The sequence below is a fragment of the Diospyros lotus genome, chromosome 1, assembly GCF_014633365.1.
Source record: "Diospyros lotus cultivar Yz01 chromosome 1, ASM1463336v1, whole genome shotgun sequence".
Taxonomy (NCBI): Eukaryota; Viridiplantae; Streptophyta; class Magnoliopsida; order Ericales; family Ebenaceae; genus Diospyros; species Diospyros lotus.
In genome coordinates, this window is record NC_068338.1 from 8,361,315 (window position 1) to 8,386,761 (window position 25,447).

Sequence of the window (25,447 nt, forward strand, 5' to 3'; positions counted from 1 at the left end):
ATCCTTTTTTTTTTTTTTTTTCTAAATGGCAGCTTGCCCAAACTTGGGGCTAACCCTTGTCCAAAGGGTTATATATATCGATAGCAATGCTTAGCAGGTCATTGATAGCAATTAGGGTCTCCATCTAGGTTGTTAGAATTATTAGTATAATTGTGATTATTATATGTTTATGTTTTATTTTTTAATTAGGATAAACCCATACGTGTTTAAGGCCTGTTATGCCTATTATAAATAACAAACTAAGAGGGGCTAATCTTTTAAGTTTTTCTCTCATAATTATTTTCTCACATGGTATCAGAGCCACCGGTAAGAAAAACCCTACCCGTCGCTGTGTATCTTTTTCCAGTGATCGTCAAACCCTCGCTGTCAAACCCTAACGTCACTGCCTAATACTAGAACCCCACTGTTCGGCCACCATTGGATAACATCGCCACCACCATCGGGTTTGCCGCCACTAGATCAACTGACCGCAGAAGACTTGTGGCCGCCGGACCACCCACGCGCCCCCGCCACTTGTTGCCTCCGTCTCCATGCGCCGACGCGTGAGAGTGCGTCCGCTGGCCAATATTTTCCAGCTTCTCCAGATCTGATCGCCGGCGACCCCTCAAGCCAATTCCAGTGTCGAAACCCTCACCATGTCTGATTTCAATGATGCCGTTTCTGCTGATGCTATTCCCGCTTCGATACCTATTGCCCCTGTTGCCTCTCAATCCTTTACTGTCTCCAATCTTGGGACAACCAATATTACCACTGTTAAGTTGATAGGGTCGGCTAATTATCTCTCATGGGCAGCCTCTGTCAAAATATTGTTCAAAGGGCAAGGCCAAGCGAATCATCTTACCACAAAGGTTGAAAGTGTGCCAGAAGCGAATCGGGCAAGATAGGAACTAGTTGATGCCCAGTTATGTAGCCTCCTATGGCAGTCTATTGATCCTTCCATCATGCAACTCTTTCGCCCCTTTGAAACTTGTGTTGATATGTGGAAGGAAGATGAAGAGTGTTATACAAACGACATCCAATGTTTGTACACTGTGATTTATAATATCAAGAATCTCAAGCAGGAGTTGTCCATGGAATCTTATCTGGGGCAGGTTCGGGCTCTCATGCAAAACTTTGATGCTGTTCTTTCTCTCACTACGACCCGCACTGAACATAATGCTCGACGAGAGAAGTTTTTTATGGTTATTGCTCTCTTCGGTCTGAAATCAGAGTTTGACGCTATCAGGCATCAAATCTTGACCAGCTAGTTCCACCATGAAGGACTCTTTCAAAAGGTTATTGAATGTGACAGGTGCGCATGGTATGTCATCTTCTTCTCATGTTGTTCCTCCAGCCGATATTTCAGCTCTTGTGTCTTAGGCTTCCACCGTAGGAGAAAATAGAGGACGCAATAATAATCGCTCACGTCCACAGTGTACCTTTTATAAGAAACTAGGTCATCTTGAGGATAAATGCTGAAAGAAACATGGTCGGCCAACTACTCCACCTGTATCATCTACTAGTGCAGGTCATGTATTTCAGAGCGATCCTAATCCTGCTCAATCTTCACTAGGTTCGCAATTGGTACCTATGTCTGCAGATGAGTATGATGCCTTCCTAAAGTTCTAGGCCACCTAATAGTCTCATCCTGGTAATCCTGTTGCTCAAGGCTCATCTTTTAGTCTTTGGATTATAGATTTTGGCGCCATTGACCATATGTGTGATAATGAACTTTTTTTCTCCTCACTTGCCTATTCTGATACCTTGCTTACTGTTACCCTGGCTGATGACACCAAAACTGCAGTTAAAGGAATCAGCCAAATCACACCCGCCTCGTCTTTCTCATTAAATTTTGTTTTATATGTTCTTGATAGTCCTTTTAATTTGATTTCAGTTAGCCAACTCACCAAAACCCTTCATTGTTCTGTTATCTTTACTCTTACCTTTGTTTGTGTTCAGGACTGGGGTGTGGGGTGGACGATTGGTGTTAGGCGTGAGTCACAGGGTCACTATCATTTTGCTGTGCCTAGTTCACTGGTAGCTTGCACTAGTGCCGCTTCCCCAGATCTTCTCCACTACCATCTCGGTCATCTTAGTCTCTCCAAACTAAAGAAATTAGATCCTAGTTTGTCGTCATTGTCCATGTTTAATTGTGAGTCGTGTCAGCATGGTAAACTTGCTCGTAATTCTTTTTCTCATCGAGTCCATAATAGGGCTGAGACTCCCTTTTCCCTTGTGCACTCTGATGTATGGGGGCCCAGTCGTGTCAATTCTACTCTTGGTCTTTCATATTTTGTTACTTTCATTGATGACTTTTCTCTTTACACTCGGTTGTTTCTTATGAAGAGTTGGTTCGAGTTGTTTTCTATCTTTTAGACACTTACTGTTGAAATAAAAACACAATTTGGAGTTTCTATACGTACCTTACGTAGTGATAATGCATTTGAGTATTTTTCTTCTCAATTTACTACCTTTATGACTACTAATGGTATCCTGCATCAATCTTGTTGTCCTTACACACCTCAACAAAATGGTGTTGCTGAGCGTAAGAATCGCCATCTTATTGAGATTTCCCGGACGCTCATTTTACACGTCAATCTTCCTACAAAATTTTGGGGAGATGATGTTCTAACTGCATGTTATCTAATCAATCACATGCCATCTTCAGTGTTACATGACCAAATCCCTCATTCCCTTTTGTTTTCTACACAACCACTTTATTCTGTTCCTCTTCGTGTTTTTGGTTGTATCTGTTTTGTGCATTCTTTTTCACCTAGACAAGATAAGCTTGCTGCAAAATCTCTCAAGTGTATCTTCCTCGGCTATTCCCGGTTGCAGAAAGGCTATAAGTGTTATTCTCCTCAGCTGAACCGCTATCTTTTGTCTGTTGATGTCACATTCTTTGAACAATAGTCTTTCTTTTCTGTTGCTCAGTCTGATTCACAGAGTCTTTTCTAGGTTTTGCCCGTTCCTTTTTCTTTTCTTTCGCTGTCCTCATCAGGTCTGCTTGTCTCCTCTCTGGCGCCTACTCTACCATTTTTCCGTCCACCTGCCATGACGACTCCACTTCTTACGTATCATCGTCGTCCTCATCTCGCTACCGGCGCCAGCATTCCTCTAGCCCAGGACTCTCCTAACTCATTCTCTCCGTTTGTGGTCCCTCCTGCTTCAGATCCTGAGCCCAAAAGTCTTCTTGTTGCATTTGCAAAGGTACACAGTCTACTCGTAATCCCTATCCTATTTCTAACTTTTTATGCTATGACCGTTTGTCCCCTTCTTATAGTGCCTTTATTTCGAGTCTTTCCTCTATTTCTATTCCTAAAACCACAGGTGAAGCTCTATCCCATCCTGGTTTGCATCAGGCTATGTTAGATGAGATTGATGCCTTACATTCAAATGGTACTTGGGATTTGGTGCGTTTACCACCAGGGAAGACTGCCGTTGGTTGTCGGTGGGTATTCACTCCCAAAGTGGGTTCTTATGGCCAGGTGGAACGTCTTAAGGCCCGCTTGGTTGTCAAAGGCTTTACACAGATCTATGAGTTGTATTAGTGATACCTTCTTTCTTGTTGCGAAAATGGCCTCTGTTCGCCTCTTTTTCTCTTTGGCTACCACACGTCATTGGCCACTCTACGAGCTCGATATTAAAAATGCCTTTCTTCATGGTGATTTGCAGGAAGAGGTCTATTTGGAGCAACCACCTGGTTTTGTTGCTTAGGAGGAGTCTAATGTAGTCTGCAAATTCAAGAAGTCTCTCTATGGTCTAAAACAATCTCCACGAGCATGGTTTGGCAGGTTTAACACTATGGTTCAAGCCTTTGGTCTCACTCGAAGTGAAGCTGATCATTTGGTTTTCTATCGCCATTCTTCTTCTTTATGTATCTACCTTGTTGTTTATGTAGATATTGTTATCACAGGGAGTGATCAGGTTGGAATACAAAAGCTGAAGGAACATCTACATCAGCACTTTCAGACCAAAGACCTAGACTGATTTCGGTATTTCTTGGGTATTGAAGTTGCTCAGTCAAGAGGTGGTATCTCAATTTCTCAGAGGAAGTATGCTCTTGACATCCTAGAAAAAACTGGTATGGTGAACTGCGAACCAGTTGACACCCCAATGGATCCAAATGTTCAACTCGTGTCGGGACATGGGGAGCTTTATTCAGACCCTAGTAGGTATAGGAGATTGATAGACAAGTTGAACTATCTCACAGTCACTCATCCCGACATTGCTTTTGCTGTGAGTGTAGTTAGTTAGTCCCTCAGTTCTCCATGTGATTCTCACTGGGATGCAATTATTCGGATTCTGCGATATATCAAAAGAGCGCGAGGTAAAGGGTTACTCTATGAGGATAAGGGACACACATATATTTGTTGTTATGCAGATGCAGATTGGGCAGGATCTCCTTCTGGTTGTCAATTAACCTCTGGGTATTGTGTTCATGTTGGAGGAAATTTGGTTTCTTGGAAAAGTAAGAAACAAAATGTAGTAGTTAGATTTAGTGCAGAGACAGAGTATTGGGTTATGGCTAATGCAACTTTTGAGCTCATCTGGCTTAAACAACTTTTGTAGGAACTCAAGTTTTGTGGAGTGTCCCTTATGAAGCTTATTTGTGATATTCAGACTGCCTTATACATTGCTTCCAATCTAGTATTTCTTGAGCGGACTAAGCATATTGAAATCGACTGTCACTTTATTAGAAAAAAGATGGTTGAAGGTGTTATTGTTACAGAGTTTATTAACTCCAGTGATTAACTTGTAGATGTCTTCACCAAGTCTCTAAATGGTCATCGAGTGGAATATATTTGTAACAAAATTGGTGCATGTGATATTTATGCTCCAGTTTGAGGGGGAGTGTTAGAAGTATTAGTATAATTGTGATTATTATATGTTTATGTTTTATTTTGTAATTAGGATAAGCTCATAGGTGTTTAAGGTCCGTTATGCCTATTATAAATAACAAGCTAAGAGAGACTAATCTCTTAGATTTTTCTCTCATAATTATTTTCTCACATGGGTTATCTTTATCGGAATATCTTGACAATATCCCTAGAATACTTATAGATCTTTCATTTCTTCTTTCTAATCTTTCCATAATTGTTTATTACCTTTTTAGGTTAGTCAAAAGCCTTGTATATATCCATTATATATTGATTCTCTTACTTTAACATGGTATTAGAGCCTCACTGATTTGCGAGCATGGTTGTCAAAGGCATAAGGCACATTCTGGCGCAAATTAATGCTTGGGGCCTAGGCATGAGGTGCAAGGTGAAGCACGAGCTTCAGGCACATGAGGCTCGCAATTAGTTTCGTTTAAATTGCAAAAGGAATTAGAAGAGAGAGAAAAAATTAGTAGGTCCCACATTGAAAACATTTGCCTCTTAGCAACTAGTTTCTTCTTGCAACAAAAATTAGAGTAGAATATACAGCAAAAAACAATTACAGCGTAAAATTAGTTTCTTCTAAATTGCAAAAAAATTAGAAGAAAGAAACAAAAATGAAGTAGAATGCAGACGTGAATAGTTCTCTAGCAAGTGAACATCACTGCCAAAGGATCCCAACCAGTGGGAGATTCGACAAACTTTCGGCTTAAACCACTAGGTTTGCCTCTCACTAATATACAAGAATATGCGATCAAATCAACGTTAAATAAGATCTCATATGACAAATGGATAAGAAATAGAGTTTTAACCCAAATATACAAGGCACCTCATGTGCCTTGAGCCTTGTGCCTTGCATGTGGGGCACTCCTTGTGTGCCTAGGGCAGCACCTCAAGCATGGCTTTGTGCCTGAGTGGTGATGAGGTGCCAGAGTTGCGCCTCTTTGGGCCTGGCCTTTGACAACTATTTGTTCGAGTCTTATGTGTTATTGAACACGACACTGATCATGTGCAAAATCAACTTCCTTTCCATTATTAGTGTTTGCCGAGTATATTCTTAGTTCTCTTTTCTTTATCATTCTTTTTGCCTACATCATCATTGTTGAGTTATATGGTTATTGTTTAGGGTTAATCTTATGTTAGAGCCCATGGCCTATTGTATTTGTATATATATATATAGGTGTATAGTCTGTGAGTTTAATTAAGTGGTATATATATATATATTAAAAGTTAGGGTTTTCTTCCTAAGCTTCACATGGTATGAGAGCTAAAATCAAACCCTAACAGCCACCATACAAACCCTAGCTGCCGCCGCTGCCCACATCATTGATGACCATCGTTGGTTGCGTCGCCACCGACCGCTGCAGCCTGCTGTGCTACCGTATTCGTCGCCCACTGCAGTTTCACTGCTCGCGCTACTAGTCTGCAGCGGGTCTTCACCATCCGACCACCGATCACGCACACCGCCACCACTGTTGCGTTCGTCGGCTTTCGATCTGTCGACCCTTGGAGGACCATTGCCGTTGCCGCTGCCTCTCTCGCACTGTTCACGGAGAGTTTTTTGCTCCGATGTCTCTCTCCAATGCTTCGATCGCAATGCCGTCTTCATCATGGGACTCGCCTCCTTCAGTCCATCCCAGTCTCGTTGGTTTCGTCGCCATCTGCCGTCTGCTGTCGCTCCAGCACGCCTCATTCTCTGTGCTGGATCATCCAGCCTCTCTATTTGGCTATTTTTAACCCCTTTTGTTTCAGATTTGTTGATCTTGTAGGGCTCCATTTTGTCCAACATGGCTGGGAATAGTAAATTTGGCTCATTCTTTGGTATTTTGTCTCCCTCTTCAGCCATTGCTACTGAGAAGTTGATGGGCAGTTCCAATTATATCTCTTGGTCCAAGGCGGTTGAACTATGGTGTATGGGTCAAGGTTTACAGGATCATCTAACCACCAAGGCCGAGAATGTGACCACAGATAAAACTGAGTGGCAGAGAGCTGATGCTCTATTGTGCAGTCTCCTATTGCAGTCAGTTGATCCTTCTCTTCATTCGATCTATACTAACTACACCACGTGCTGTGAATTGTGGGCTCAGGCCAAGGCGCTTGTGGGCTCAGGCTAAGGCGCTATACACTAATGACATTCAACGTCTGTATTTAGTGGTGTCTAATTAGCTTAGTTTACGACAGCAGGGTTTTGACTCTTCTTGATTTTCTTGGTCGGATGACCTCTATTAAAGCTGAATTTAATTCCTTGTTACCTGCTGGTAAGACTGCTGCAGAGGATCTAACTCAGCGAGATAAGTTCTTCATGGTGTGTACTCTTGCTGCCATTGGTCCTGAGGTTGCTTTTGTTCGTGATCAGATTCTTGCTAGTCCTACTGTACCTACTATGGATGAAGTGTATTCTCGTCTTCTTCAGGTTTCATCTATTCCTACAATACCTCCCTCTTCTATAGGTGATCATTCAGTTATGGCTTCACAGGTTCAGAGTAGTGGCGAACAGGGAGGAGATCGTGGTAATCGGGACAAACGCCCCAAGTGTAACTACTGTCACAAGTGGGGGCATACTAAGGAACAATGTTATAAGTTGCATGGCCGCCCTCCTCGTGTTAATGTTGCTCATGCTGATGGTTCTCGATCTGAGTCATTTGATGGTCATCCACCACAATCTGTCTTTCTCACTGGGGATGACTTTGATGAGTATCTCAAGTATAAGACATCCTAGCAATCCTCATCCACAGTTGCTTCTGTCACCCACTCTGGTGATTCCACTGCTTGTCTCGCTTAGTCATCTTCTTTAGGACTATGGGTCTTGGACTCAGGTGCTTCTAACCATATTTCTGGTAATCTCCATTTGTTCTCTCATTTTACTAATTCTATTTCTTTACCTTCTATAACATTAGCCAATGGGTCCAAAGCCGTTGCTAAAGCTGTTGGCACTGCCAAACCCTTACTTTCTCTACCTTTAGATTCTGTCCTTTATTTTTCTCATTGCCCCTTTAATCTTGTCTCTGTTAGTAAATATACGTGTGCCTTAAATTGTTCTATCACCTTTGATGATCATTCTATTACTATCCAAGATCGCGGTACGGGATAGATGATTGGTGTCGGATGTGAGTCGTAGGGTTTCTATCATCTCAACCTTCCCGCATCTCCTGTTGCTTGCTCGGTGACTGAGTCTTCTGCTATTCTCCACAATCGTTTGGGACATCCTAGTTTGGCTAAGTTTCAGAAAATGGTCCCCATTTTGTCTAGTTTGTCGTCTTTTCATTGTGAGTCTTGTCAACTTGGAAAATAGTCTCTTATTTCTTTTCCAAAGCGTGTGAATAATCGGGCTGTGTCACCGTTTGCTTTAGTTCATTCCGATGTCTGGGGTCCTAGTCGTGTCGTGTCTGTTTTGGGTTTTAAATATTTTGTAATGTTTATTGATGATTATTCTCGTTGCTCATGGTTATATTTAATGAAAAATCGTTCTGAGTTATTCTCAATTTTTGAATCTTTTTGTACTGAAATCAAAACGCAATTTCATACCTCTGTCCAAGTATTGCGCAGTGACAATGCCCCTGAGTATTTTTCTATTCCCTTTACTACCCTTATGTCTTCTCTGGGGATCTTGCATCAGTCGTCTTGTGCATATACACCATAGCAGAATGGGGTTGCTGAGCATAAAAATAGACATTTGATTGAAACTGTTTGCACTCTTCTTCTACATCATCATGTCCCTTTTCGCTTTTGGGCTGAAACTGTCCTTGTTGCTTGTTATCTCATTAATAGGATGCCCTTATCGGTTCTTTTGCACCAGATTCCTCACTCTCTTTTGTTTCTTGATCAACCATTATATATTCTTCCTCCCCGCGTCTTTGGTTGCACCTGCTTTGTCCATAACTTGTCTCCCAGTCACGATAAATTGTCTGTTCGGTCTATCAAATGGATTTTTCTTGATTACTCTCGCCTTCAAAAGGGTTATCGGTGTTATTCTCCTGACACCCGCCGCTATTTTCTTCGGCAGATGTTACCTTCTTTGAGTCGTCTCCTTTCTACTCTTCACCTCCTTCCAAGTGTCAACACATTTTTGAGGCAATCCCTCTTCTTGCGAGTCCTCTTGCTCCTATTCTCCCTGTTCCTTCTTCTACCCCATTGCAGGTTTATCATCGATGTCATCAACCTCGGTCTCCTCCCGGTGGAGATGTTGTTCTTGTGCCTTCTCTCGTGTCTCTATCACAAGCCTAATGGCTTAAGTGTAATAAACTATAGATGCATAGCTATAGCGGTAATAGTAGAATGTAATATCAGAATGCATGTGATGGGCAATTCCGCCTAGGCCACTTGTAGGCAATTGGTTGCAATAACAAATGGATGGGTTAGCCTATAAAGGCCAGTGTATATGAGGATGGGATCTATCAATGAATACATTCGGATCTTTCCCTCTCTAATTTCTCTCTCTTTCTTCTTAATTCAAATCCTCCCTCCCTTTCTCTTTCTTAAATTTCTCGGCTCTTCCAGAATTGCCCAAGCCTCATACTCGAGGCCTGACAATTGGTATCAGAGCTAGCGGCCTCGGTAGTGTTTGTGGAAGGAATTGCGAAGCAGAAGATGGCGGAAGGAACGAGACCTCAAACAATTGGAAACCAGAATGGAAGCGCTGGAGTTCAGAATGTCGCAGACACACGAAGTTATCACCCAAAGTAGGGAAGATGTGGCTGCAATGCGAGAAGGAATGCGAGAGGAATTGGCGACTTCTCGTGAGGATATGCATCGCGAGCTGGAGAGGCATAGAGAAACGATGGATCAGTTTGGTCAAATGATCAATAGCATGTTTAATATGCTATCATCCTTACCGCAATTCTGTTTGCCAACGGAATTTCCCCCGGGATCTGGAGCTGGACCGAACTCGAATTGATCTGGAATACTTCCGAGACCTCCAGGAGAAGCGGAGTCAGAAGGAGTGCAAGGAATTGACACGGACCCTCAGGTAAGGGAATTTCAATTACAATCTGGTACTCACACACCAATGCTAAGGCTGGAGATACCATTGTTTGATGGAACAAGGCCAAGGTGGTGGGTCCACCGGTGTGAACGTTTCTTCCAATATTATAATGTGGCTGAGTCACAGCGAATTACATTGGCCACAACCTATCTTAACGATACGGCTGATTCTTGGTTTCAAGGATGGTTTAGGTACCAAGGAATTGGGGTGAGATGGATCGAATTTACCGAAGAATTGTGTAGGTGATTTGGAGAGAAGAATATGGTAGATGTGATAGAAGAATTCAATAAACTTCGGGCGCGGGGGGGGGGGGGGGGGGGGGGGTAACGGAGTATTTGGAAAAATTCGAAGAGTTAGGAGGCTTAATGTGGAACGCTCAATCAACACTTACTAAGCAATATTTTGTGTCTAGCTTTATTGGTGGGCTTAAGGATGAGTTGAGATCAATGGTGAAGATGATGATGCCAATTACAGTTAAGCAGGTAGTAGAAAAAGCCAGATTACAAGAATTGACGGTAGAAGCCATCTACAAAAGGAATAAGGCCTCTTATACAGGACCATTAATCAGTTTACCTCCTAGTGGTCATGCTAGGGAGAAGGAGCGATAGGGGGTACAGGTCCACCGAGAGGAAGTCAGCAAGCCCTGGCGATCAGAAACCCCACTATGGGACAGAGGAGGCAGATGAGGCTTTCTTTCAAATGTGGAGACCCTTATAGTCCTGGCCACCAATGTAGAAGGCAACTACTGAACATGGAGGGTGGTGAGGAGCAAATACTAGAGAAGGAGCAAGAAGACCTTGAAGAAACAGAAAAGGAGGTTTCTCAATGTGATTTTGCCGGTGAAGGAGGGGAAATTTCATTTTATGCACTGAAAGGGGAACATGCGGGGCAAATCATTAAGGTTGAAGGGAGAGTGGGCAAGAGAAGGATAATGGTGCTGATTGACAGTGGCAGCACCCACAGCTTTCTCAATGAAGCAACTGCTACTGAATTAGGTTGTACCTTAGTGAATACTTCCCCCTTATCTGTAACTGTAGCCAACGACAGTAAAATGTACAACAATTATAAGAGTGTAGGGTTTAAATGGTTGATGCAAGGGGAAGAGTTCTCTACGGATCTAAGAATTCTGGAGCTAGGAGGCTGTGACATCATCCTTGGGGTGGATTGGATGAGGACAGTCAGTCCTCTGACTTTCGACTTCAACAAATTGGAAGTCACACTGGATTTGAAGGGACGAAAGTTGACTTTAAAAGGATGCCTCGAGGCAAGGGAATGCAAGATGATTACAGGGAAAAGGTTACAGAAGCTGCTGAAGAAAGGAAAAGGGCAGATATCCCAGCTGTTCTCTATTCAAACTATGGAGAAAGATGAGCAGGAGGCCCCTCCCACCACAGACCTCTTTGCAAAGGTAACCTTTCCTATTGTATTACGACCATTGCTTATGGAATTTCAGGAATTATTTGTGGAACCACGCACCTTACCCCCAAACTGCTTGTTTAATCATACTATACCTTTGAAACCCAATTTTGAGTCAGTAAACGTCCGAGCCTACCGTTACCCCCCTTACCAGAAGGCTGAAATTGAAAGATAGGTCAAAAGTATGCTCCATGCTTCCATTATCCAACCTAGCCAAAGCCCTTTCGCCTCTCCTGTTCTTCTTGTCAAAAAGAAGGATGGTACTTAGCGCTTTTGCATAGATTATAGACAGTTAAATGACCTTACTGTGAAAAACAAATTTCCCATTCCCTTGATTGAAGACCTATTAGATGAGTTAAATGGGGCTGCCATCTTTACTAAACTAGACCTGAGGGCAGGGTATCATCAAATCAAGATGAACCCTGCCGACATCCATAAAACAGCCTTCAGAACACACCAAGGCCTCTATGAATTTCAGATGATGCCATTTGGACTCACCAATGCCCCAGCCACTGAACCACCTATTTGCCCCATACTTGCGGAAATTTATCCTAGTATTCTTTGATGGCATTTTAGTTTACAGCCCTAACCTCAAAGAACACCTATCCCACCTTCAAACCACATTTGAAATCCTGAAATTTAATCAATTGTTTGTTAAACTCTCCAAGTGTTCCTTTGCAAAGAATGAGGTGGATTATCTAGGGCATATCATTTCCGGCCAAGGAGTCAGTACAGACCCCAGTAAAGTTGCAGCAATGTTGGAATGGTCTAAGCCTTCGTCTATAAGGGAGTTGAGGGGATTTCTTGGCTTAATAGGGTATTATAGAAGATTTATACAGAATTATAGAGTGATCAGTAAGCCATTGACTGAGTTACTCAAGAAGGACAATTTTGGATGGAATTCCCAGGCTGAAAATGCTTTCAACACTCTTAAAAAAGCAATGACACAAGCCCCGGTTTTGGCTTTATTGGATTTCTGTAAGGCTTTTGTGGTGGAGACCGATGCATGCGACATCGGGGTAGGAGCAGTGCTGACACAAGAAGGGAAACCCCTAGCTTACATCAGCCAAGCACTGGCTGCTCGACACCGAGGGCTAAGTGTGTATGAAAAAGAATTGCTAGCTATGATCATCGTTATCGACAAGTGGACACATTATTTGGAAGGAGCCCCCTTCTTAATACGGATCGACCATGACAGCCTAAAACACCTCCTACAACAGAAATTGCATACACACCTGCGAAGGAAGGGAATATCCAAATTGTTGGGCCTGAATTATGTGATACAGTATAAGAAGGGGAATGAGAACATTGTGGCAGATGCTCTGTCACGAAGATCAGAAATAGGGGAATGTAAGGCTATCACCGCAGTGGTGCCTGATTGGGTCAAAGAAGTTATTGAAAGCTATGAAAAGTCTGAGTGGACTAAGTCCCTACAAACTCAATTGGCAGTCCAACACACCAACGAACAAGGGTATTCTATGTCTAATGGTCTAATCAGGTTTAAGGGCAGATTGGTCGTGGGTAATGATAGGGAACTAAAAGCCAAAATCTTATAGGCACTACATAGCTCTCCACTAGGCGGACACTCGGGGGTTAGAGCTACTTATTATCGGGTTCGACAGATGTTCTTTTGGCCTGGCCTCAAAAAAGAAGTCATGGAGTTTGTGGCAGCTTGCATGACATGCCAACGCTGCAAGCATGAACAAGTGGCTTATCCAGGATTGTTACAGCCACTGGCTATACCGGATCGAGCGTGGGAGGAGATATCCATGGATTTCATCGAGGGCCTACCTAAGTCAGAAGGCCGAAATGAGATCCTAGTTGTGGTCAACAGGCTGACCAAATTTGCTCACTTCATTGGCCTCACACACCCATTCACAGCCTAGGAGATTGCTCGAGTGTTCATTGATACAGTGGCCAAATTGCATGGACTACCTAAATCCATCGTCTCGGATCGAGACAAAATTTTTACCAGTCACTTCTGGCAGGAATTGCTCAAGAACCTAGGGGTGAGTCTACACATGTCATCAGCATACCATCCTGAGTCAGATGGGCAAACCGAAAGAGTCAACCAGTGCTTGGAATCTTACTTGCGATGTATGTGTTTTACTCGGCCTAAGAGTTGGGGTAAGTGGCTATCTTTAGCTTAGTGGTGGTATAATACAACTTACCATAGCACTATCAAGAAGACTCCCTTTGAGGCTCTATTCGGTTACCAGACACCTACAATGCTTGCCACGACTGGTACCAAGAGAGCGCGAACTAACGCAACTGAGTATTTGCAAGACCGATAGGAGATCATTTCACTACTCAAACAAGAGTTGGCTACCGCTAACAACAGGATGAAGCAGGTCGCAGACCGCAAACGAAGTGATCGAAACTTCGAAGTAGGCGATCAGGTCTTTCTAAAGGTTAGACACTTCCTACAGTCTTCCTTTTCCAACGTTACTCCCACCAAGCTCAGTCCTAAGTACTTCAGACCATTTCGTATCTTGGAACGGGTGGGTCAAGTCACCTACAAGCTGCAGCTACCTCTCCACATGGAATGCCATCCCATATTTCATGTCTCCCTCTTGAAGAAGTATATTGAGCCTAATGCTACTGTGAGCTTAGAACCACCTCCTGCGGCTGAAGAGGCCGACGGAGAAGTGGAACCACTAGCCATCATCGACAGAAGGGTAGTCCATCAGGGCCTCGTACCTCTCATCCAAGTGTTGGTTCAATGGTCCAATCGACACCTTGAAAATACCACTTGGGAATACCTTCCCCAGTTGTTGAATCAATTTCCACGCGCTGCTCAACTACTCACCTTCCTTGGGGACAAGGAAGATTTTAAGGGGCAGGGATTGTCACAAGCCTAATGGCTTAAGTGAATAAACTATAGATGCATAGCTATAGCGGTAATAGCAGAATGTAATAACAAAATGCATGTGATGGGCGGTTCTGCCTAGGCCACTTGTAGGCAATTGGTTGCAATAACAACCAGATGGGTTAGCCTATAAAAGGCCGTGTATATGAGGATGAGATCTATCAATGAATACATTCGGATCTTTCCCTCTCTAATTTCTCTCTCTCTCTTTCTTCTTAATTCAAATCCTCCCTCCCTTTCTCTTTCTTAAATTTCCCGACTCTTCCAGAATTGCCCAAGCCTCATACTCAAGGCTTGACAGTCTCCTACTACTTCAGCGACTCCTGCTGCCTCACATCCTGCTCCAGTTTCTCCACTTCCTGTGGTCTTGCCTTTTGAGGATTTGCTTCCTATTGCCCTTTGGAAAGGTACCCATTCTTCTCGCAATCCTCACCCCATTTATAATTTTCTTAGCGATCACCATCTCTCGTCTCCTTTTTGTGCTTTTGTCTTCCTTATTCTCTATTTCAGTATCTAAGACTGTTAGTGAGACACTTTCTGATCTGGGGTGACGATAAGCAATGGTGGATGAGATGACTGCTTTGCATTCCAATGGTACTTGCGATTTGGTACCTTTACCCCCAGGGAAATCTCTTGTTGGCTATCAGTGGATCTATACTGTCAAGGTGGGTCCTGATGGGCAGGTTGATCGCCTTAAGGCCCGTTTGGTTGCCAAGGGGTATACTCAGGTTTATGGTCTTTGTAAACAATGGAATAAAAATTCTGTTTCTATCAATCTAAGAGATATTTACATAAAAGGAAAGCAATCAATCTATGCAATAGGAAACTATAGATCTATACACAATAGGAAACTATATAATAGGAAAGGATAGCAGCTGTATATTTAGGAGAGTTTCCTAAGATTGGTTTAGGCAAAATTCCCTAAACCAATTTTAGGAAACTCATATCACATTGAATTCTCTGAATGCTAACACTCCCCCTCAAGTTGGAGAATGTATATCCAACATTCCCAACTTGCTTACCAAGTCTTCAAACCTCTTCGTTGGTAGCCCTTTGGTTAGGATATCCACAACTTGTTCTTTGGATGGCACATAGGGTAAATGAATTAGGCCGGCTTCCAATTTCTCCTTGATGAAATGTCGGTCTATCTCAATATGTTTAGTCCTATCATGTTGGACAGGATTATGGGCTATGCTAATTGCTGATTGATTATCACACCAAAGGCTAATTGGTCCTTGGGCTTGAATCTTCAGGTCTTCAAGGATAATTCTTAGCCACAAAACATCACATAGGCAAAGGGCCATAGCCCTAAATTCCGCTTCTGCACTTGATCTTGCTACAACACTTTGTTTCTTACTCCTCCATGACACCAAGTTTTCGCCTAGATAAACACAGTAACCACTTGTTGACCGCCTATCTGTGATAGACCCAGCATAGTCAGCATCTGAGAAACCCTTGATGTCCAGCTCATTCCCTGCTTTAAATAGAATTCCCTTGCCTGGAGTGGACTTGAGGTAACTTAGAATTTTTCTTACAGCAAGCATATGATCCTCAGTTGGGCTGTGCATGAACTGGCTCACAAGGCTAACTACAAAAGCAATGTCAGGCCTTGTGTGGGAGAGATAAATCAGCCTTCTAACAAGTCTTTGATACCTTCCTTTGTCCACTGTTTGGCTGCTAGGGTTGTTCCACAACTTACTGTTAGGTTCAATAGGGATTTTAGACCCTTTTACGCCTGTTAACCCTGTTTCTGCCAACAAGTCCAGCACGTACTTCCTTTGAGAAAGGAAGATCCCAGCTTTAGAATAGGCAACTTCAATTTCCAGAAAATACTTGAGAACCCCCAAGTCTTTGATCTTGAATTCCCTAGACAGCCTTTTCTTGAGTTTTTCTTGCTCCTCCTTATCATTGCCCGTGACAATCATATCATCTACATATACTAATAGAATTGTCACTTTACCTTCTTTAGAGTATTTTATGAAGAGAGTGTGGTCTCCCCTACTTTGGTCATACCCGAAAACTTTCATAGCTTTGGAAAACTGTCCAAACCAAGCCCTAGGAGATTGCTTAAGCTCATATAGAGCTTTCTTGAGCTGACATACCTTCTCTTCATGCCCTTCTTGGAACCCTGGTGGCAATTCCATATATACGTTCTCCTCCAAATCCCCATGGAGGAATGCATTTTACATCTAGTTGTTGTAGGTTCCATCCAAAATAGGTTGCCAATGAGAAGAGAATACGTACCGTGGTCATTTTTGCGATTGGAGCAAATGTCTCAAGATAATCGACTCCATAAGATTGTATGTATCCCTTAGCTACCAGCCTGGCCTTATATCTCTCTAGGGTGCCATCAACCTTGTATTTTACATTAAAAATCCATCTACACCCCACCGAATTGATCCCCTTAGGTCTGGACACAAGATCCCATGTATGGTTCTTTTTTAGGGCACTCATTTCCTCCAACATAGCTTGTTTCTAGTTCTGATCCTGTAATGCCTCATTTACTGACTTAGGAATGATAATTGAATCCAAGGAAACTAGGAAACTCTTATGCCTTTGGGAGAGACGATGATAGGAGAGAGAATTGGTTAAGGGATGTTGTGTACAACTCCTAACCCCTTTTCTAACTGCAATAGGTAGGTCTAAATCATCAAAGATAGGGCCATCAGAAGAAAAAGTATCTTGCGTGAGATTCATACCTAGATCAGAATCCGAGGGTGGTGTATGCTGTGTGTCTTGGATAGGCTGCCTTCGCTTGTAGATGTAAGGAGACCCCTTGTACCGAATTGGAGAGGACAGCCGTTTGATGGCCGCTTGTTCACCCAACTCAGCCTGATCATGCACTTCTTTGTGACTGCCAGGGAACAGACTACTGAGAGGATGAGAAGGTCGGGTTGATGATGGCTGAGTTGTTTGAGCGGTAGTAGGGCTGGTGTGGTCAAGAGAATTAGAACTGGAGTGAGGTGTATGCCGAGAGGCAGACAAGAGAGTATAATCAAAGCTTTCATTGAAGCTGTAGTCTCCATAGGAAAGTCTCTCCCCCTGGGGACCAGCTGGAGAGGTACCAAAAAAAGAAAGGGACTCAACAAAGGTAACATCTTTGGAGACATACAACTTGCGAGTAAAAGGATGATAACACTTATATCCTTTTTGGGTAGGAGAATACCCTAGGAAAACACACTTAAGTGCTCGTGGATCCAACTTATCTCGATGTTGTTTGGATATGTGAACAAAGGATACACACCCAAAAACTCTAAGAGGAAGAGGATCATGCACATTAAAATTTGGAAAATGAGTAGTTAGACAAGCAAGAGGGCTTTGTTGGTGAAGGAGCTTTGTGGGTACTCGATTAATAAGAAAGGCAACAGTGAGGACAGCCTCTCCCCAAAAACTTTTAGGAACTCTATGATGGTGAAGAAGAGTACGGGCCACATTAAGGAGATGTCTCATCTTCCTCTCAGCTACTCCATTTTGTTGTGGAGTATCTATACAAGAAGATTCATGGACAATTCCTTCTTGTTGGAAAAACTGATGCATATGGTGATTAAAATACTCTCGGGCATTATCAGTTCTAAGTTTCTATATAGGTGTTCCAAATTGAGTAGTAATCATCTTACAAAAATTTGGCAACACCGTTCCTATGGCAGCCTTATCTTTTAGCAAAAACACCCATGTCATTCGAGTACAATCATCAATGAAGGAGATAAACCACCGAGCCCCAGAGTAATTAGGAATTTTACAAGGCCCCCCATACATTAGAATGAATTAGAGCAAAGGGTTTAGAACTAATTTTATTACTCATGGGATGAGGAACACGATGCTGTTTGGAAAGAATGCATACATCACAATGAAAGATATTGGGATCAATAGAATGAAATAAAGTAGGAAACATAACTTTTAGTAGAGCAAATGGAGGATGACCAAGGCGGTAATGATGCAGCCATATATTGTGATGATCTGCTGTAGTTTGAGAGGAACAAGCAACCGGTGGCTGGTTTCTAGATGGATAAGAAGCCTTCCCTACAAAGCAGTACAGCCCACCTTTTTCTTTAGCAACACCAATCCTCGTCCCTGTCTTTAGTGCCTAAAACTCACACATATTAGGTGAAAAAACAGCTTGGTAATTTAAGGTTTTAGTGAGTTGATGAATGGACAGCAGATTAGCTGATAAGTGTGGGACATGAAGGACTGGTTTGATGGAGAGATTAGGGCCAAGATCCACACTGCCATGGCCAACAATAGGAACTATTGTGCCATTAGCAATTGTGATCATTTTGGTGGTCCTGAGAGGTTGATAGGTGGAAAATACATAGGGGTTAGGTGTCATATGGTCTGTTGCTCCCAAATCCAAGATCCAAACATCATTCCGATCAGTTTTTAAGGTAGAACAGAATGTAGAATGAGTGCATTTACTTGGGATTTTCAATTGTGCTAGAGAGCAGGATCCATCTTGCATTGATTTGAGGAAGGACTTCAGCTTGTTGATCTCTTCAGCATTAAATGGAGTGAGATTGGAGCTGCTGTCAGCCTCATCTTTTACTCCCGACTGGTCCTCTTCTTTCTCATTGTGTGATAGATAAACCTGATTTCTTACAGCCAAATTCTTGAATCCTCCTCCACTCCTATTTAGGACAGCCTCTTTGCCATGAAGCTTGAAACATGTGTCATGGGTATGCTTGGGTTTCTTACAATGAGTGCACCATAGTCCCTCTCTTCCATTGGCTCTAGTTTGAGCCTCTATTCGCCCAAATCTAGGCCGTGTCCCCTCTCCTTTGTTCACTGCCATTGCTGATCCGTCAGTGACAGATTCCCTTAGCATCACCAGCCTCCTATTTTCTACACTTCTTACCACAGCAAATACCTCATTAAGAGAGGGAAGTTTTTCCCGACCAAGTAGCTGCACCCTTACTTGATCAAATTCGGGGTTAAGGCCAGCCAAAAACTTAAAAATCCTATCCCGTTCGACTATTTGGTTAAGGGTTGAAGCATCCATGCTGCAAATCATCTTTATATTCTGTTAGTGGTCTAACTCAAGCCAAAGACCATTCATATGATTATAATACTCGGTGACAGACAACCCCCTTGTTTAGAACCATTAATTTTAGTTTTCACTTCATAGATGACTGATGCATCCTGGATTTTGGAGTAAGTTCGCTTCACAACTTCCTAAATCTCCATAGCAGTATCCAAAAATATGTAATTCTTACTTACCTCTGGAAGCATAGCATTCCACAACTAGGACATTATTTGGGAATCCTTAATATCCCATTTTGGGTACATAGGATCGGTTGACCTTGGAGGAGAGGCAGTGAGATGACCGTTCTTACGCCTTCCTTTAAGAAATGTCCTTACTAATTGAGCCCATTGCAGGTAGTTTCTCCCATCTAGTCGATAGGATAGGTGGAAATTGGGCAACTCCCCTGCTGCTGCTCTATGCCCAGCTTCTGGGATTGCTGCTGGAACTAGATCTACTGCTGGTGAGGTTTCTCCAGTTATCACTGCTTTAGATAGTTCAGACATGCTGCAGAGAGCTTAAATAAAATGCGAGAAGGCTGGCAGCAAGACAGGAAGAATGAGTGTGATGCAGGAAGGGTTTCAGAAGGTACTGCAGTGCTAAAAGGTGCAATGAAGGCACTAGGGTTTGTACGGCTGTGATGGCTCTGATACCATGTAAACAATGGAATAAAATTTCTGTTTCTATCAATCTAAGAGATATTTACATAAAAGGAAAGCAATCAATCTATGCAATAGGAAACTATACAATAGGAAAGCATAGCAACTGTATATTTAGGAGAGTTTTCTAAGATTGGTTTAGGCAAGATTCCCTAAACCAATTTTAGGAAACTCATATCACATTGAATTCTCTGAATGCTAACAGTCTTGACTATGGTGACACTTTTTTCCTTGTTACTAAGATGTCCCCTGTGCGTTTGTTTCTCTCTATAGCAGCTATGCACCACTGACCGTTGTATTAGCTAGACATTAAGAATGCCTTCTTACATGGTGAGCTTCAGGAGAAGATTTATATGGAGCAACCTCCTGGGTTTGTTGCTCAGGGGGAGTCTGGGCAGGTTTGTAAACTCTGTTGCTCACTATATGGGTTGAAGCAGTCTCTTCGAGCCTGGTTTTGTCGTTTCAGTGCTATTATTCAAGACTTTGGTATGACTCGTAGTGAGTCTGATCATTCGGTTTTTTATACACACACATCATTGGAGAGGTGTATATACTTGGTTGTCTATGTGGATGATATTGTTATTATTGGTGATGATCAGGATGGTATTGTTCAGTTGAAGAAACATCTTTTCCATCATTTTTAGACTAAGGACTTGGGGTTACTTAAATACTTTCTTGGCATTGAAGTTGCTCAATCCAGTTCTGGTATTGTTATCTCTCAACGAAAGTATGTGTTAGACATTCTGGAAGAAACTGAGATGCTTGATTGTAAACCTATAGATTCTCTTATGGACCCTAATGTAAAGCTCTTACCAGGACAGGGGGAGCCTCTTGCTGATCCTGGAAGATATTGCAGGTTAGTCGAAAAACTTAATTATTTCACTATCACTCGCCCAGATATTTCTTTCTCAGTCAGTGTTATCAGTCAGTTTTTACAGTCTCCTTGCGATAACCATTGGGATGCGGTAGTCCGGATTCTTAGGTATATTAAGGGAGCTCCAGGTAGAGGACTATTGTATGAGGATAGAGGTCATACTCAAGTAGTCGGATATTCTAATGCTGATTGGGCAGGTTCTCCCTCTGATAGACGGTCTACTTCAGGATATTGTATTCTGGTTAGAGGAAACCTAGTATTTTGGAAAAGTAAGAAACAAGAGGTTGTTGTTAGGTCGAGTGTAGAAGCAGAATATCGTGCTATGGCCTTAGCAACATGTGAATTTATCTGGTTAAAACAATTGCTTCAGGAGCTCAAGTTTGGAGAGATATCACAGATGAGATTAATTTGCGACAATCAAGCTGCATTACATATTGCTTCCAATTCTGTCTTTCATGAGAGGACCAGATATATCGAGATAGATTGTCATTTCATCCGAGAGAAGATTTTATCTGGCTGTATTACCACAGATTTTGTCAATTCCAATGACCAGTTAGCAGATGTCTTCACTAAGCCTCTCAGGGGTTCTCGAATTAAGTATATTTGTACCAACCTTGGTGCATATGATATATATGCTCCAGTTTGAGGGGGAGCGTTGAGTTATATGGTTATAGTCTAGGGTTAATTTTATGTTAGAGCCCATGGCCCATGGCCTATTGTATTTGTATATATATATATATATATATAGGTGTATAGTTTATGAGTTTAATTAAGTGGTATATGCATATTAAAAGCTAGGGTTTTCTTCCTAAGCTTCACAATCATCATCTTCTTCCCTCGCCCCAGTCTGCCTGTTTGCTGCCTATTTACCGGTGCTGGGTCACAACATTGATAACTTCTGAGCATCTTCTTGACTGCAGTTTCATCATCATCTTCTTCTGTGTCTTCATTGGCAACCGTGAAGCATAACTGCTGCTGGGTTTAAAGAACCAATGCCTAGTTCTCACTGCTTCTTGCACTTGCAACCACTGCAGATCTAGCTGGTTCACCAAATGGTTTGCCAATTGCAATCTCGCTGCCATAGCCTCAGCTCTGTTTGCTATTTTCAGTTGCACTGCCCCAACCTTCCTGATCAGTCACCAAGGATCCCCATAGAAGACCCAGCCCAGATTCCGACGACCATCCATTGTAAACCCGTGCAGCTTAGTTGCTGCTGCCTAGCCGGAAGTCTCTGAGATAGACCAGCCCCCTTCTGTTTTCCCCCTGTTTTTCTCCAGATCTGTTCCTCCACCATTTTGCCATTGGATCCGATTTTCATGGGTTTTCTGCCACTGTTCTTCTCCAATTCTCCATCCTTAAAGGCTGATGTTATTGCTGGTTTCATGCTTTTCCATCGCAGGACCTGTGTTGCTTCTCTGAGTCTCTTGTTTTGCAACTGCCATTGATGCCAACCTACCATGGTATCTGGTCTCTCTCTAGTTGCCGCCTGCTGCAATCTCCTTCCCACTTGTGAAGAAGATAATCAGATCTGTCCAGAGGAGCCATCTTTAGGTGATTCTGTTGAGAAATTTTTTGGGATTCTGTTTCAGCTATTGTGGGCATCTTCTTCCTGTGGAGGGCATCTCCAGAGGAGACATGTTCTGGCTTCCCTCTGCCTTCTCTGTTTCGGGCATGCTAGCAGCTTTGGTGCATTGACTGCCAAGCTTAGTCATGCCGCTGAGCATCATCATCTCTCTTTTAATTTTGTGGCTTTAATATTTAAGTGAGATTTTGGTCATTCCAGCAATTTGACTTTCTAGTTGGCACCATGATTTTTTCTTTTTTTTTTTAAATTTTCCATTTTGATATATCAATATTTATTGTGATCAGAAAATTCAACACCTTTGTTGAAGCTGCAACTCTCAGTCTACTTTCTAGGGTGAAGCTGGATCAATCACCTGTCTCTGGCCACTTGTGTTTCCAGCCATGTTTCTCTCAATGGTGGTGCCTGTCTCACCAGCCACGTCTCTTATTAGCTGTGTGTCTTTCGGGCAGTGCATCATTACGGCTGTGCATCTCGCAAACTGTATTGATGTCTGTTAAAACTGGGAGTACTATTCGTACGCAGTAATCACAATATCTCACTCGATCACTCACCAACTCAATCACAAAACATACACCATCAGAAAATAAATGAAAGACATAATTGAAATACAGAAAAGAAAGATCAAACCACAATCTTGCACGCATGCTGATTTTTATCTTGGTTCATGCCACGAAAATGGCACTACATCTAGCAACTCTACCGAGAGAACAATCCACTAAGAATAAAAGAATTAGTACAATGGAGTCATTCACCCTCTCATAGAACCTGAGTACAATTCTCACAAAAGAATTCAAGAACTATTCTTCTCATAACTCTCTCTCTTTTTCACTGCACTTGTACACGAGAATAGAATGATTGTGTGATTGATGATCACGATCGATCTCCTGTCCTCATATTTATAGACTATGGGATGGACCAACCTAGGGATATAACTAACTCTACAAAAGTCTAAACTACTCCTTGTATATCTAGTTAATTACAGAAATGGCCTGCACACTAATTGCCACTCAATCATCATCCTTGACTCCTCTGATTTCTTCTAAGCTTCCAGCACACTTAACTCGGGCAAAACATCAACAAATCTCCACCATTTTGCCTCGAGTAACACCTGAAACTTTACCATTTTCGCTTTGCTCTCCTAGGAAACTTGAAAAATGATCAATCAAACAACATAAAACTGTAACAACCTTAAACAATGATGCAGTTTGGATATGGGAACAACTTTAGTGAACATATCAGCTGCATTATCATCACTTGCAACTTTAATCAGATCAATCTCTTTCTTCTCAAGAATTTCTCTGGTAAAATGGTACCTAATGTCAATATATTTAGTTCTCTCATGGTGGCCTTGATTTTTAGCCAAGTGTACAACACTTTGGCTGTCACACTTTGGAATAGCCTTCACATTATTTCCTAAGATTTCACTAGCCAATCCTTTCAACTACAATGACTCCTTAACAGCCTCAGTCACTATTATATACTTTGGTTGAAAGAGCCACAACTGGTTGAAGATTAGTCTTCCAACTAATTGTGGAGTTCCATAATTGGAACACATAGCCGGTGGAAGACCTTCTTCTATCTAGGTCTGATGCATAATCTGTATCTGTATATCCTATAATATTCGGCTTTTCTAATTCTTTAGCTCCACCATAGACTAAAACCTTATCAATTGACCCCTTTAGGTATCTAGACACCCACTCTACAATTGTCCAATGTTCCTTCCCTGGATTAGCCATGAATCTACTTACAACACTCATGGCATGGGCTAAATCCGGCTTAGAACACACCATAGTATACATAAGGCTACCAACAACATTAGAATAGGGAATTCTCTCCATTTCTCTTAGGCTCTTTTCATTCGTTGCAGATTGGGCATGTGATAACTTGAAATGTTGTGCAAAGGGTACATTTACCACTTTTGCATCCAACATATGAAATTTTCTTATGATTTTCTCTAGATAGGCTTTCTAGGATAGCTGGAGGGTTCTATTATGTCTATCCCTAGTGATTTTCATCTCTAAAATTTTCTTAGCCTCACCTAACTCCATCTCAAAGGCTGAACTAAGTTTCAGCTTTAAACTTTGGATTTCAGCTGTGAATGATTTGCAATCAGCATGCCATCTACATATAATAGGAGATAGATTGCTACTTTAGAAGAAACATGCCTAAGGTAGACACAACAATCGAATGAGCTTCTTTTAAACCCTTGACTTAGCATAAATGAATCAAATTTCTTGTACCACTGTCTAGGAGACTGTTTTAGTCCATATAAGGACTTCTTCAACAAACAACCTTGTCCTCCTTTTCCCTAATTTCAAATCCTCTAGGCTGCTCCATTAGAATTTCCTCTTCTAACTCGCCATGGAGGAATGCGGTGGTGACATTCATTTTCTCTAGGCATAGGTCTAGATGGTGTAAAGATTGAGCTAGGGCAGAGAGTAGAATGAAAACAAGATGAGAGAAAGAATGCTCTGGAATTCTGATTAGTGAATCGAATGAATACAGAAACAAGACTAAGCTGATTTTATACTCAGCCAAGTCTAGACTACAAGCATAATAAAGAAAGCTAACTAAAGGCGCAAAACAGAAAGCGCAAGTTTAAAATAACAGCTGCTACAACTGAAAGCAAAATATATAACATAACTGAATAACAGAAAACTAAAACAGCTTAGGTTATATTTTCTTTAACATTCTCCCTCAATGAAAACTCCCTTCTGACCAGTTGCTTTCCTGCCTCTTCTTGAGAAATTGAGACTGTTGAAATAGGTGACTTTTTGAGATTGATCTTAGCACACAAATCCTGAAACCGACCTCTTGGCAAACTCTTAGTAAAAATATCAGCTAACTGATGTAAGGTAGGCACATAACGAATTTCAACCTCACCATGTTCAATCTTTTCTCGCACAAAATGAACATCAATCTCAATATGTTTAGTGCGAGAATGGAAAACCGGATTTTCAGCAATACTTTTTGCAGCTAGGTTATCACACCACACTATAGGTTTTGAATGACACTTATAACCTAGCTCTAAAAATAGTGATTGTAACCATAAGATCTCAGTCACACCCTGTGCAACAGCTCTATATTCTGCCTCTCCCACTGATCGAGCAACCACAGATTGCTTTCTTGAACTCCAAACAATCAAATTTTGACCAAGAAATACACAAATTCCACTAGTGGAGCGTCTGCT

General features: G+C 42.0%; 1 protein-coding gene across 2 annotated transcripts in view; it reads left to right on the forward strand.

The window, feature by feature from the left end:
* The window catches only part of LOC127794182 (nuclear pore complex protein NUP214), a 130,986-nt gene that overhangs the window by 25,662 nt on the left and 79,877 nt on the right, over positions 1-25,447 (forward strand). The gene's annotated exons all lie outside the window — the stretch shown is intronic.